This window comes from Megalops cyprinoides, chromosome 24, assembly GCF_013368585.1.
Source record: "Megalops cyprinoides isolate fMegCyp1 chromosome 24, fMegCyp1.pri, whole genome shotgun sequence".
Classification (NCBI taxonomy): domain Eukaryota; kingdom Metazoa; phylum Chordata; class Actinopteri; order Elopiformes; family Megalopidae; genus Megalops; species Megalops cyprinoides.
In genome coordinates, this window is record NC_050606.1 from 13,787,680 (window position 1) to 13,802,505 (window position 14,826).

Below are 14,826 nucleotides of genomic sequence, written 5' to 3' on the forward strand. Positions count from 1 at the left end.
TATAATTACTGTTAATACCGGCAGATGGATGCGCTTAAAGTTATAATCGCAGAATCGCGGTGTTAGCTAACGTTAGCTGTAGGAATGGTACAATGCGTCTCACTTAACTCTTTTAAATTCCTAGCCTAATTCCTAAAACCTAAAACTTAGGTTTTATAATAGTATTTGCCAATTCTGTTGGCTCTTTCCATGATAAAAACGTAAACAAACAGGAATGGGACACGGGACCAGCGAGGCATCGGCTAGTCTTCATCCATGAGTTTTCGCCACTTTGGTTGTGGTAGTGAATTTTAGTTACAGTTTTTCCTCAGATTTGTACGATGTCTGGTAAGCTTGAAAAGGGACGAAATGTTGATTTTTGCATTTTTCTTCCCCCATCCCCGATTCATATCCTCAGCACTGGCCATTAATTAAGCTCCAACTCGCATTGGTTTCAGAGGCCAGCCCGGTCTTGGTCCTTGCCTTATGGAAAACGATAATAAAAGTGGTCAGTTACTAGCAAGACCTGAAACTTAAGCTTGAAACATTTTGTCCCTGTCTTTACAGCCAATGTGAGAAAACCTTCCTTACACCCTCCACCCTCCAGGGACTGCTAATTGCAAGACCTTGCCAGCTGTCCTCCTGTTTCTGTTTAACTGACAGTTCCATAGATAAAGCATGGCTCAGTCAGTGAAAGAGGTGGTTTATTGACAAGCGAAACATAATTCAGCAATGGTCTGATCTGTTTGCTAGAAAACAGGATCTTCAGGTTATACACCATGACACAGTAATTTACCTCAGGGCATTACAGATTTTGAATTGATCAATTGTTTTAAAACTGAACAGAGAAGTTCCAGTGTGTTTAGACAGCTGCTGTTCAACTTATTTATTCTCGTGTTTTTGACTGAGGTCTATAATACTGATGATACTATAATACTAATGCTTTGGAATGTACTGTGATGAGGTCCACCAGAGGCCCTGAGAAAGCCATACACTATGAAGCCCTCTCTCTCATGCCTGGACCACTCTCTCTCCTGCATCACTAGGGGTGTGGAAATCCCATTACAGGAACATCCCGGGGTAGCAGAGATGTCGCTTGCACTAAGCCCCCCACCCCCTGACCTCAAGGCCAGCACCTATCAGTAGCGCTAATGTCTATATCCAGTGACAATGATATGCAGAATTCATTGAACCATTATTATACTGTAAATCAGCATGTATAGTTATATCATGGGAAATGAACATTACCTGAAAAGTGACAGAGTGCTACATTGAACATGTATGATGTTTTATGTCAGATGGGAAAAAATGCTACAAAATGTTGATACATTTGTAAACTAGAATAATATGTTATCATGAAGACCTTTCTCAGATCTCTTCAATGGAGAAAGCGTTATTCATATTCTTAACTTCCTGTAACTGCACAAGTTTGTATGAAGGCCAAATGAACCGGTCTTACTTTGTTTCTGCTGTCGAAATTGATGTATACATCTAAAACGTTTTGTAAAGGTGGAATCTTTTTTATGGGATTGACTGATTAAGTACTCAAGCTGATTTACAATTGTTTATCATTTAGCATTCTTATAATGCATAATTGTTATTCACAATAATCTTTCCTAGTTTTTAATGGTATCTATGAACATAAAGGTCAGTAATTATGTGCTAAACCATCACACAAAAAAAAATATTACATTGAAATATTGTGTATTTATTCTGTTAGAGTGTGCACAAAAATGGTAAAGTTCAAGTTCAAGTCCACCTTTATCATCATGTGTAATAACAATACAATGAAATACTTGCGCTCCGACTCTCTCTGCCTTAACATGAAGGACACACCGTCACAAAACAAGGAAGGATACTACAGACCTACACAGACTATGTACACCTTGCACATGTAGATATACATTATATACACAGAATAGAGTACACAATAACATTACATTATATACACGGAATACAGTATACATTATATACACACACATATATATATATATATATATATAGAGAGAGAGAGGGTAGACAATATAATGGAAACACTACATAAAAATATTTTGAATTTTGAATTTCAGGTGTGTCAGTCACAGAAAAAGTAGCATTATTTAATGTGTGAAAATGTGAGTCAAAAATCATTAGGGCGTATGACAAGTAAGGAAAAGCTCCATCAGCAAAGAGGCACAGTGGTTGCAAGCTGAGCTCACAGACGGATAAATGGACACTTAACATGATAGCTGCTAAAAACACAAAAACAGCCTCAAAACCTCATTTCGATATCAATTATTTAAATAGCAAGACTGTTGAGTGTGTCTGCTGACTTACAGAGAATAAGTACTTACCATATGTGAGTTATTAGGTGTATGTATGAGTGACTTACATGTGAGTAACTTGCCACAATGGTGGTAATAGTCAATGTTTGTCAATGTCATGTGTTTAGTCATGATTTCTTTATGGTCTATAAATAGTGACCAATAGTGCATATCAAAAGAGAATTGTTATATTCTGACCACATTATCATCAAGCTAGCAAGCTAGAAAATAAAACAGGATAGCTAGCTAGTAAGAGTAATCCAATCACAAATCGAAATGCTTGCCAGTGTTGGCTGGCAACTTACCTCGTCCTCACTAGTAAGCAAGTAGCTGGCTGCCAACCTTGTTTTTTAACCCAGAGATGACAGTATGTAGCTGGCCTTGCTTAACACATCTGGGCTCAGGGATGTTAAGGTCCATCTTTAAACCCTGCTCCCTTTCCTTCATTGACATACTGTACAGGGTGTTATTGTTCATTCAGAAATCATAGACAACATGCATTATTTTTTTTTATAACCAAACATGTGCTATATCACTCTATGTGATATGTTATGCAAAGTTGTGACAGTGAAGAGACCATGTAAAGTGTAGACAGATCATCAGCGCAATGGGATTGAATTGTGCCTTTTTCTAGTCACATACTCTGCCCTACCCTACCACCTCCCTCTCTCTCTCTCTATCTCCCCCCCCCCCCTCGCCCCCTCTCTCTCTCACTCTCTCTCTCTCTCTCTCTCTCTCTCTCTCTCTCTCTCTCTCTCTCTCTCTCTCTCTCTCCCTCTGAGTCAGTCAGTTTCCTGTGGCGCCACATCTTCAGTGCTCTGGTCCTTCTGGCTGCACTGGGATTTATCACAGAGCACTTCATTTCCTGCACACCGCCCACAGGTCAGTGCTTCTGTCACTCGACTCCACTAACCAATTAAAAAGTCAAAGGTATAGGTCTGTCACCATTGTTGCAAGTGCATTTGTCACATAACAATAAATCTCTGTGCTTGTGTGTGTGTTCCAGAGGCACTGGAGAGGAGGAGGTGATTATCATGATGAAATTTGTAAATTGGTATTTGTTTTTTATTATGGGTGGCATGTTTTTCCCAGATTTTTACATTTATTGATTCTGATAAAAAATAAAGACACAAAAAAATCTTATGTGTGATGATTTTCAAGTGTAAAAATCAGTTTTGGATTTTTTGTATGTACAGTATGTTCAAGTGATTTCTGTCTTGGAACATTATATAAACACAAGGGCTTTCAGGATTTTCACTTTGCTTCATGAAAATCAGGACATTGAAATGAAGAAAAGAAAGTTCCTGAAAGTGGAGAGACAAGGAAGCACTTCTGACAAACCCACCCATCTCCAGTGAAGAAAAGTCAATTTGTTCTGCCACTGTGGACTCCTATGGTGTGTTTCCACCAAGCAGTACAGTACAGTTCGGTACAGTACGGTACGCAATTATTTGTGTTTCCATCATCAAAAGTTCCGAACCGTACCAAAATAAGCATACCCCCTAGTAACAGGGGGGGTTAAATGGGGTTGTAAGGCTACAGATCAGTGCAGAAGAGTGCAGTTTAACACTGCTTCAGCCATTTGATAGACAAAGTAACATTTACCAATAAAGAGAAATATAGGCTGCAGGCAATTTTGGAAATGATTCCTGTTTGTGGTTTTCCTGTGAAAATCACATGTCCACTTCCTTCTTCACATATGCACCTTAAGTCATTTTCAGCGTCTCTCCTCCATTTAGACTCAGTTTCGTGTCTGCTTCTTCGGAAATGCCAGCAGCTATGTTGAGCATCATTTGCCTTTTGTTTTTAAACATCCTGAATGGTGAGTTTCTCTCTTTAAAATTATTTTACTTTTCTGCCCTGCCATACTCTCTTTCTCTCTGCCTGCTGCCTCCTTCTCAGTTTCTCCTCATCAGCATCGGTCTCTCATTGGTCACTTTGGGCAGGAATCTGTGGAAATATCAGAAATAACACAACAGTGTGTGAATACTTACAGTTGTGTTTACTCCTGACCTGAATCACTGTATGTTTTTCAGGTAGACCAACACATAGTGAATTAATTTTGTTTAAGAAAGAAATAAAAGAAAGATCTAAGATTTTCTGTGATAACAGCTCTTTAGGGTTCCTGTACAGAATGCTTTGACTGTGTAGCTTATGGTTATGAGCTTTGTGGTTGTGATATAGTACCCACATCACTTTATCTCCTACACAGATATGCATCAATGCTTTTTTTCAGAATTTCTATCAGTAAATTTCAGCCAACAGGGTTAATAATTGGTCTAATTTGATATTTCTTCTCTTTTGATGTCACCATGCCTAGATTTCACTCCAAATACAAGTGCTTATGGTAAGTAAAAATACCTTGAACAACATCAATACCACTGCACCTAACTGTATAATTTAGCTGTATTTTTTTAAACATGAAATAGCAGCCTGCAGGAAGACTTACAAGGGTAAACAAGGAGCACAAATAGTGACAGCTAGATCTAACATATTCCCATTGCAAAATGTACTAATTGTCTGCGAATCTTAGAATCAATTTCTTCAAAAAATTAAATGTATATATGACCTAAAATTTCCTGTGATTCAACTTTGAGGTTTGAGGGTTTTACCACTTTTCGTCCTGCATGTCCATATAAGCTGAAAGCCAGACAAAGAGATGAGGAAGGTGGTGAGAAGACAGAAAAAGAACTATTATTATGTCATTTCCCGCTGCCTACATAAAGATTCCATGATATCTACCACGGTTGATGGCACAGGACATGGTGTAGAACAGAGATGGGGGTTGACGTTTGTTTATAGTGACTGTCTGTAAGAGAACTTGATCAGGGAGTGACACTTTAGGCTTCACTTTACACTGATGTTAAGGTGAGCTGGGTTACACTGTAGAGAAGAAGAGTGAGTTTGTATAGTGCTTGAAGTGTACCAGCCTCATGTATTCAGATTATACATGTTGTGTTTATTATCCTATAGAAATACCAAACGCTGAGCTGAAAATAAGCACTGATGTCATCAGAGACAGAGACTCAGTGCTGCTGAGCTGTGAGGCTCCCCAGTCTCTCTCTGTGCATCAGTGTTATTCCTACATAGAGGGGAAACCAAAGAGCACCAAACACCCAACCTGTCAGCGCAACTTTACTGGTGCTGAGCTGCGCAGATGGAAGAGTCGTATTTCTCCCAATACTGTCAGCACCAGAGTCAATCTGAAGTGTTTCTACACAGTGAGTTTCGGAGATACGGAATCTACATCCGTACACAGTGAGACAGCCTCAGTAATAGTTCTGGGTAAGTACACCCTGTCCCCTCAGTTATTATTTCACATTTTACATGTGGCCACCCAAAAATGATCTGAAACTGATGTAGTGATATTACCAAGAAATTACACCAAGAGCTTATTTGTATCCATGACATTACATTTATCACCTTGCCTGGGTCAGAATGACAAGAGCTTCTAATACAAACATGTATTTCAGACACTGACAATGACTATATTCTGCTAAAGTAATAAATTAGAATAAGATCATTCTCTCCTGTAGGTTTGAAATTCAACTCCACAACGAGATCTGGGGCAGACAAGACTCCTAATGTCGGTATGCTTTTACACATGATTATTTTTCACTTTTCAGTGTTAAATATTCAGGACACAATCTGACATAATAATCCCACATATTTGCTCTGAATTTTATCATGAAGGTTTGCAGCACATATCATATTTTGGGTTTATATTCGGGAGAGTTTTATCACTATTGCACTCACACTTTTACCTTTCCTGAATATTTTCAAAGATATTTTCAAAATATGTTGTACTGTTCATCCGTCAAGTTAAGTGTTACAGTAGCTGCAAAAATGTGCCCATGTTCAGGGATGGTGCATCATACATGCAATTGAAACTCCAGAACGGGGGAGAGGTCTTTTCAATAAAAGCGACCTAAGGGACAATTGGATGAAGGATGTTGTCCTTAATTTGATCAGATCACATGTGTTGTATTTCATTATCCTACAGCACTTCCACAGGCCCAGCTGACAGTGAGTGCTGATGTCATCAGAGACAGAGACTCAGTGCTGCTGAGCTGTGAGGCTCCCCAGTCTCTCTCTGTGCATCAGTGTTATTTCTACATAGAGGGGAAACCACAGAGCACCAGACACCCAGCCTGTCAGCGCAACTTTACTGGAGCTGAGCTGCGTAGATGGAAGAGTCTTGTTTCTCCTAATACTGTCAGCACCAGAGTCAATCTGAAGTGTTTCTACACTGTGCATTCAGATAATTCTACATCCCAACACAGTGAGACAACCGCAGTAACAGTGCTGGGTAAGGAGAACCTCTAAGCACAACATTACTACTACTCCCAATTATAATAATAACCATAACAATGCATTTAGTCTTTTTTTGGTGCGAGGGATCCTTTTAGGACCAGAAAACCTTTGGAGGATTCTGAAGCAGTACTCCTATTAATTATATAGGCACTGTAGAGAATGCAGAAGCCATTACCAAAATTACTTTCACCCAACATAAATCTTATTAAAATTTGACTCTTCAGATTCTCTACCAGCAAATAGCCACAGCTAGTTGCTAAAGACAACCATTGGGTTAAAAAATTAAAACAGTCTCATCTGACCTTTGTAAAATATGATATTTTAATCATCAGCATTGCTGCATCCCTCATTATTGTGTAACAGGTTATATTTTACAAGCTTATAGTCAAAACCAAGACATTGTAGCTGCTGGGTAGAAGGACAACCTTTTGCACAAATGTAGTGCTCTACAGGGTATAATATTTTCTTCCACAGATATATGTGCTCTTGGTCCTCAGCGCATTCAACAGGGATGCAGAGAAGAAAGGGGGATGGCAGGATTAAACAGCATTGCTTTTGGCACCATCAGCCATCATTTAACATCAATAAAGAGCAATGAAAAAGGATTTTGGGGGACTGGGGAACTGATGTCTGTAGGCATACTGTACTGATACTGACGCCAGGTTCACTCAACGGGGCAATGAGTTTGAGAAAAGCTTCATTTTGATTGCAGGTCTGATGAAGCTTCCTCTGCCTCCTGTGAAATCAGCGACACCCAAACCAGGTATTTATTTTTATTTTGTTTTGCAATTTAAACTTAAATACTTAATTTCTTACAGAACAGTTATGAACAAGTTAACATTAATATTCTTACTCCTTGGATAGCAGTGACACCTACAGAAGGTAAAATGACTTTTTTTTAAACTATGGCTCTAGTTTTGTCCTGGGATATCATATAAGCTTAAATGCCTGAGTCTCAGAAGAAAGAAAGACAGCAAAAGACAGTTTGCTTTGAAATAGTGTTTGTTCACTTTCATGTGACACAATGTGGCCCTGATTTTTCAATGTAATGGCTTCATTTTGATATCAATTGTTTTAACAGCTGACTCAGTAATTTTTTTTTGTGATTAACTTTTTATTATAGGTTTTGGAAGACAAACAAAGGAAAACAAGAACACAGAAACATTGACTATCAACACCATAAAAACGTATGACAGTGCCAAGGAAAACATTTGCATACTACATGACAACCAAGAAAAGACAGGAAATAAGAATGCACAATTATAAAGACACACATCATTGATCTCTAAGGAGGTCACGAATATCTACCACTGTTTTTGCCCAGACAGCCACTGTTTTGCCCTTTCGCCCTGTTTAGCCTGGCAGTTGGATACTCCAAGTTAGCCATATATTGTACATTCATCAGCCATAATCTTATTATATTTATCTCCTGATTAACCCAATGTTCTAAGATAGTTTTCTTTGCTGCTGTAAAGCCACAGAAAAGGATTCTTTTATTTATCAGTGTAGTGTTCAGTGGGGTGTCATCATTCAACAAACACAAACAGGGGTCTGGGATAATTGTTGTCCCATAATATTACACACCTGAGTCCATAAAGCATTCACCTTAGCACATTCCTAAAACATGTGAAGTAGGCCTACTGTTCCCATAGAAGAATTTAGCTGACTGAATAAATGTTTTTACCAAATAATAGAGAGTACGTACTCAGTACATGTAAGTAACTTGGTGTTTTTGTGGCCAGAAGCCATATTTAATGGAGATACATTGTTAGATTCAGACATATTTGAGCTAGGAGTACAATGATTCTGATGAAGTGTAACACAATGGTGGCAATGGTCAATGTTTCTCAGTGTATTTGTTTAGTCATGATGTATTTACAGTCTATAAATAGTGAATCTTTGCATAAAAACAGGGATCTGGAACATTTTTTACATCTTATAACCAAGCTAGCCAGCTGGTTTATTTAACTGGATAAATTAAAATAAAATAAGATAGCTAGACAGATGACTTAACCAATCCTCCCCCCACCCCCCGCTGTCTGTCTTTTTCTCTCTGAGTCAGTCAGTTTCCTGTGGCGCCACATCTTCAGTGCTCTGGTCCTTCTAGCTGCACTGGGATTTATCACAGAGCACTTCATTTCCTGCACACCGCCCACAGGTCAGTGCATCTGTCACCCAATCAAAAAGTTAGTTGACCATTGTGAGCCTTGTGCGTTCTTTAATTAATAATAAAAACTATGTGCGCACGTGTTCACACATTTGTGTGTGTGTGTGTGTGTGTGTGTATGTGTGCATACTCTATAGGCATCAGGAGAGAGAAGGATGGGATGTGAAGATGAAGAGTTTGTGAAAATTGTGTGCTAAGACTCGGAGTACCTCACATTCACTCTGCCATCAAGAGAGAGCAAAAAGAGAGGAGTCTGCTGTCATTGTGTCAAACCTTCTATGTGAGAGCAACAACAAATAAATAAATAAATAAATATGTAAATATTTCAATAGATTGAATGATGTCTACTTCAATAAATGCATTGACAGTCACTTTGTATTATACTGCAGTTCAGAACTCAGAACTGCAGTGACTGGGATTTCAGTTGGTTACCTTCTCTTTTTCCATCACCTTGGATTCTGAGTTGTATATCTTTATATCTAGATTATTTCATTTTAACATTACATTTTTTTCAGTTTTTTATATATTTCACTTTTTTCACATGAACCTACAGTGTTGGGGAAACACCAAGGCAGAATCCAGTTAACAGTATGGAAAGTGGGGCAGCATGGCTACAAGATAAGTGTGGTTTGGTCCTGTCTTAGCCATTGGCAAGACAAAATAACATTAATCACTAGAATCACTAGTTATAAAATAATTTTAAATTATATAGAATTCTATATCAGTGTATTAAAAGTAAGAACTGTAGACAATTTTGAAAATGATGCCCTTTGTTAGTTTCCTTGCAAAAAACATTAGATGGGTAGATGGGTGGAAAATTACTGGGTTTACAGTGGAAAAATAATGAAAAACAAAAACAACACCAGCCTATGACATCGGTTTGAGGTATCAAGGTCCTGCCACTTCCCTTCATGCATGTCCATGTATGCAAAAATACAAACAGATGGTGAAGATGGTGATTGTGTCAGATTGTGAGAGTGTGTCATCTTCCTCTACCTATATAAAAATCCCACACTATCTACAATCTCTGTTGATGCAAGACATACTGAAAGACGGAGAATAGTGGGGGTAGTTGATTTTTTTTAATCACTGCGGGCTCCCAGCCATCAACAGCTGATGTCATGTCTGAGATTGAACCCAGGCTATAGAACTCAGGTTGCTCTCAATGTGACTCTGGAAAATTATCTTTATAAGAATAATTAAAAAAAAAACAATATATCACATTACAAGAAACTCTTTGTTATTGTCTTTTTGGTATGTCAAAGTGAGAGTACCTGGCCAGTATTTGATATGTATTTGATGTTTGATTTTCCACAAGCACAATTTTCCGGATCTTGGGCAAAACCTAGACTGTGTCTAGGGCCACGTAACCACTGGTCAGTTGGTGGGATATCCTGGAAGTCAGCCTGGCCTGCAGACTCTGCGCATGATAATAAAATGCATACAGACATCCTGAATGTTAAGAACAGGAGAGCTTGGCCACTGGACATAATACAATAGATGGATTTGGTTTGAAAAGAAACATAAATGTAGTCTTGGTGATTCTGGTGACAGAAAACATTTTTGAGTACCGTTGTCTCCAGTAGGGTAACATTAATATACTGTGACACTAGGAGGAGAAAAAAATGTGGTTGTATGTCTACTGTTATAAATGATACCCTTTTGAGGTTTTCCTGTGGAACAAAAAACTTTGCGTCTTTGTTCACATGGTACCTTGCGTCACATTCAACGTTCCTCTCCCATTTAGTCTCACACATTTGTATTGCTCCTCTTAGAAATGCCGGCATCTATCTCCAGCTTTGTTTGCCTCCTGTTTTTCACCTCTGTGAACTGTAAGTTATTCCTCCATTTTAATTGTTTTACTTTCTCTGCTTCTATTTGCTCTCTTGGACTTCTCAATACCACATCCCCATCTTCTGACTCTTATCAGTCAGAGGAAGTAAGTTTTGCTGTACTCCTAACGTGGTTTTTGTTTGCTTGTGTTGCACTCTGCCTCACTTGTAAATTGCTTTGGATAAAAGCGTCCTGCCAAATGAAAAAAAATGAATGTAAAATGTAAAAATGTAACAATCTGCATTTGCGTCTCCCCCTGTCCTGGGTGGCTGTATGTCTTTCAGGTCGCACGATAGTTCATGTTTGTTAATGCTATCACTGGTGCTGCTACTGTGCTTACACTTTGTGACACATACTGTATTTGGTATTGCTCTTGGGAGAAAAAAAAGATGTCAGTGAAAGGAGAGCAGTGAAAAAGACCTGCAACAAATGTTCAATAATTGTTATTTAGGGACTGTCAACAGAATGCTTTCACTGTTTTTCTAAAGCATGTGAGCCTTGCAGTTTTCATACAGAACCGATGTCATAGCATCTATGCAATTGTATTTGTTTCAACATTTCTGTTAGTAGGCGTCAGCCAACTCTGTTAATAATTGGTCTAATCAACCATTCCTTCTCTTTCAATGCCATCATTCTTAGATTTCACTCTAATCACAAAGGCTCATGGTAAGTAAAAATTACCCCTAACATTCCCCCTATCATTACCATTTAACTCTGTTTAAAGTTTAATTTAATCTCCTCATAAAATGTAATTAATGTTCACCTGTATAGTGTACAGAACAATTAGAGATCAGCTGCAGATTGTTATATTTTAATTAGCATCTACATCTGCATGTAGAATTCTTCCTGTCAATTGACTCTTGGCTGGGGTGTGGATATACAGTACATATTGTAAAAGGCTTGATTGGGTGAGGGGGAGTAAGCTGAGCTGGACTTAAACTGACAAAAGCAGACATCAAGTTTACATTGTGCTGGGTGTATACCAGGGGCAAGTAATCAGATTACATATGTTGTGTTTATTATCCCACAGAAGTGCCAAATGCTGAGCTGAAAATAAGTGCTGACATCATCAGAGATAGAGACTCAGTGCTGCTGAGTTGTGAGGCTCCCCAGTCTCTCTCTGTGCATCAGTGTTATTTCTACATAGAGGGGAAACCAAAGAGCACCAAACACCCAGCCTGTCAGCACAACTTTACTGGTGCTGAGCTGCGCAGATGGAAGAGTCGTATTTCTACCAATACTACTGACCTGACAGTTAAGCTGAGGTGTTACTACACTGTGAATAACTCAACATCCCCACACAGTGGCACAGACTCCATAACAGTGCTGGGTAAGTAGACTTTGTAAGGTCACCGTTTTTTTTTTTTTTTATTATTTTACCCACTGTGTGGGTAAAATAAAGTGTGACCATCCAGAAAACAAACAAAAGCAGCAAACAATGACCAGGATCCCACAGGGGTGGGACAAATCGGCTTCATTCCGCCAGGAATGGGGGGGTTCCTCGTCTCACCTCAGGCACCTTGTGAGTCATTAAGTGAGTTGTTTTGGATGACAGAATTGGAGCTGTGCCCATTCCCCAACAAGCGCCCACTCTACTGTGGTTCACTGTGTGACGTGCCGTGCGAAAAAATAGCCGTTGGCTGCATATGACTGTGGGGAGGATTACATTTATCCTGCCTCAGAACTACTACACTGGTGCAGATGATGTTGTGATGAAACAAGCCTAAAGTTCAAAACAGGGTTGCATAAAGGGGAAAATCTTTTTTAATAAAAAAATGAAATACTGACATAAAGAAGACAAATCAGCACCTTGAAAGATAAAGAATAAAGAAAAAAAGTATGCTGTAAAATGAGAAAAGACAAGAAAAACGCACCTTGCATGACTCATAAAGACTAAAAATGCCTGGAGTCCCAGATTCACCATGGCTTCCATACACGGAAGTACAGATTTTACCTACACCCCCCTCCTTCAGTTGCTTATAATGATTTTGAATTTTCCATTGTTAATACTGATAACGCAATGAATTGTATTGTTGATTCAGGTGTTGGTAGCAGTAGCATTCTATCATGTCAGCAATTTGGAATTTAGACTGTCCTCTTCTCGTATAGGTTCAACATCAAATTTTACCCCTGGGGCGAAAGAATTTCCTGTATTTGGTAATTTTTTTTTTTTTTTTTTTTTTTTTTTTACTGTTGAATGTGTACCTGCATGCAATGGATAATGCAAAACAATGCTAATTCACTTTCTCAGTACCATTCGTCTATTTTCAAGCATTGTCAGAACACACTGAAATGGTTGTTTATTTAGATGAAAAAGTCCTCTGTGCATTCTGATCTCTGTCTTGGTGTGACAACAGCTGTGTATGTGGTAGTGGGCGTGGCTTCTGCTGTGGGTGTGATCCTGCTGGGAGTGACAGTTCACTGTCTGTGCAGGAGATGCAGTGAGTATCTCTAAATGTAATGCCATCATTTCACTGCTTACTGTACATTGTACCTTGGCATGTGGCAAACAAAACGTTTTTGAACTTTTGACAAATTGCTTAACATAATCTGCCCAGACACCTCAGACATGGCAAGAAAGAACCGTGTGTTACAAACATTTTTTTGGACATGTTTGACATCACTGAATTGTCTCAGAACATTACATTACATTACAATGATCACATAACTCATTCAACTATTCTTTTTCACGTTGTAGAAAAACAGACATCACAAAGGTAAGATCACCACTTCCTCATCTTTTTCATTGAGTCTCAAACATAGGCAGGAAATCCAGCTAACCACTCAGAACTCCACTCCTCACCACTTTTATCATTTGTCCTGTCAGCCTGATGTCAGCAAGGTTTCTGCTAATGGAAAAAACCATGCTCTTTGATTACAACACCCTACATTTTGTTTCTCAACAGCAAACAAAATGCTCCGGTGAATGACCCAAACTGTAAGTACCTGCACACAGAATGTATTGCAGCATTCCTGTAGTATTTTAAGTCTCATGTACCTGAAAAATACAGGATATATACACTTTTGAATAGAAATCAGCTATTTGATAGAAATCACCCACGTATACAGCAGATGCAACTGTTTGGCAGTCTTATAAGTGTTGAAGCTGTACAGAAGCATACATTGCCTTTGGTTCAAGAAAGGCGGAGAGAAACAGCCCAGTATTTTTCTACTGTCTGACAATTACTGTCTATTCAATAGTACAAACACTGTGCATGTTTCCTACAAAAACCACAGAATACGCAAAGAGTATCTTACTCAGAACTATTTTTCCTTTTAAATAGTCTGTCCTTTGTTTCAGATGCTAACCTTGTTTTGACCTTTGGAGACACAGTAAGTACTGATTAGCTGCCAAATCAAAACTCACAACTGATTCTGTTAACTGAGAAATTAAGAAAATGTATGTCAAAAATGTATGAAGTCAAAATGCTCTTTTGATCTAACAACTTTACTACAAAGGAACTTTGAACATTACATTTGGCCCGATGGAAAGTTTGTAATGGGAAGTTGGCAATGTCATTGTTCATATTTTTCCATGTGATACTGCAACATGTCCAGCAGTTTGTGCCAGTATATTGTGATTCCTCTGCAAAGATGCAAGTCAGTCTCTGAGACAAATGCTCAGGATATCTATTCTACCTCATGCATGAGGCAAGTGCTCAAACCAAATTTGTTCCTGTTTTTAAGTACCTCAGCCAGAGCCCCCTTGCCTTTCGATGCCATTATATACCGCTTGCCATTCTATGTTGAAATGAATTTTAATTGTAAATGAATTTAGACCATAGTCGCTGTACAACATACAGCATTAGAGTTTCTGGCACTGATTTGCACTTAACTCTCTACAGAAAATAAATTTTGACTAAAGTCTTATTATTTCAAATTTTATTGTATAATTTTTAATAACTGAGAAATTGCCATGCTGTTTTTTAATGTATGACAGACAGCCAGTTTCAGAATTATGATGAAATTTACCACATTGTTTAATTTGTTGGGGTTCAGCTTGGTCTGGCTGTGGTTAATTCAGGCTTACACTGCAGACCTTCTCTAGTATCCCTTATCTATCCTAGTATCTAGCCTCTACTTATGTGCATTTTCAATACATCATTTCTGTCTCCCCACAGATTCAGCGTGAAAGAGATCATGTGCATGCAGCCCACATCTATGATGTGCCCTCTTCCTTCTCTCAGAACATGGTATACAGCACTGTGCAATTCCGCTGAGTCCTGTCTC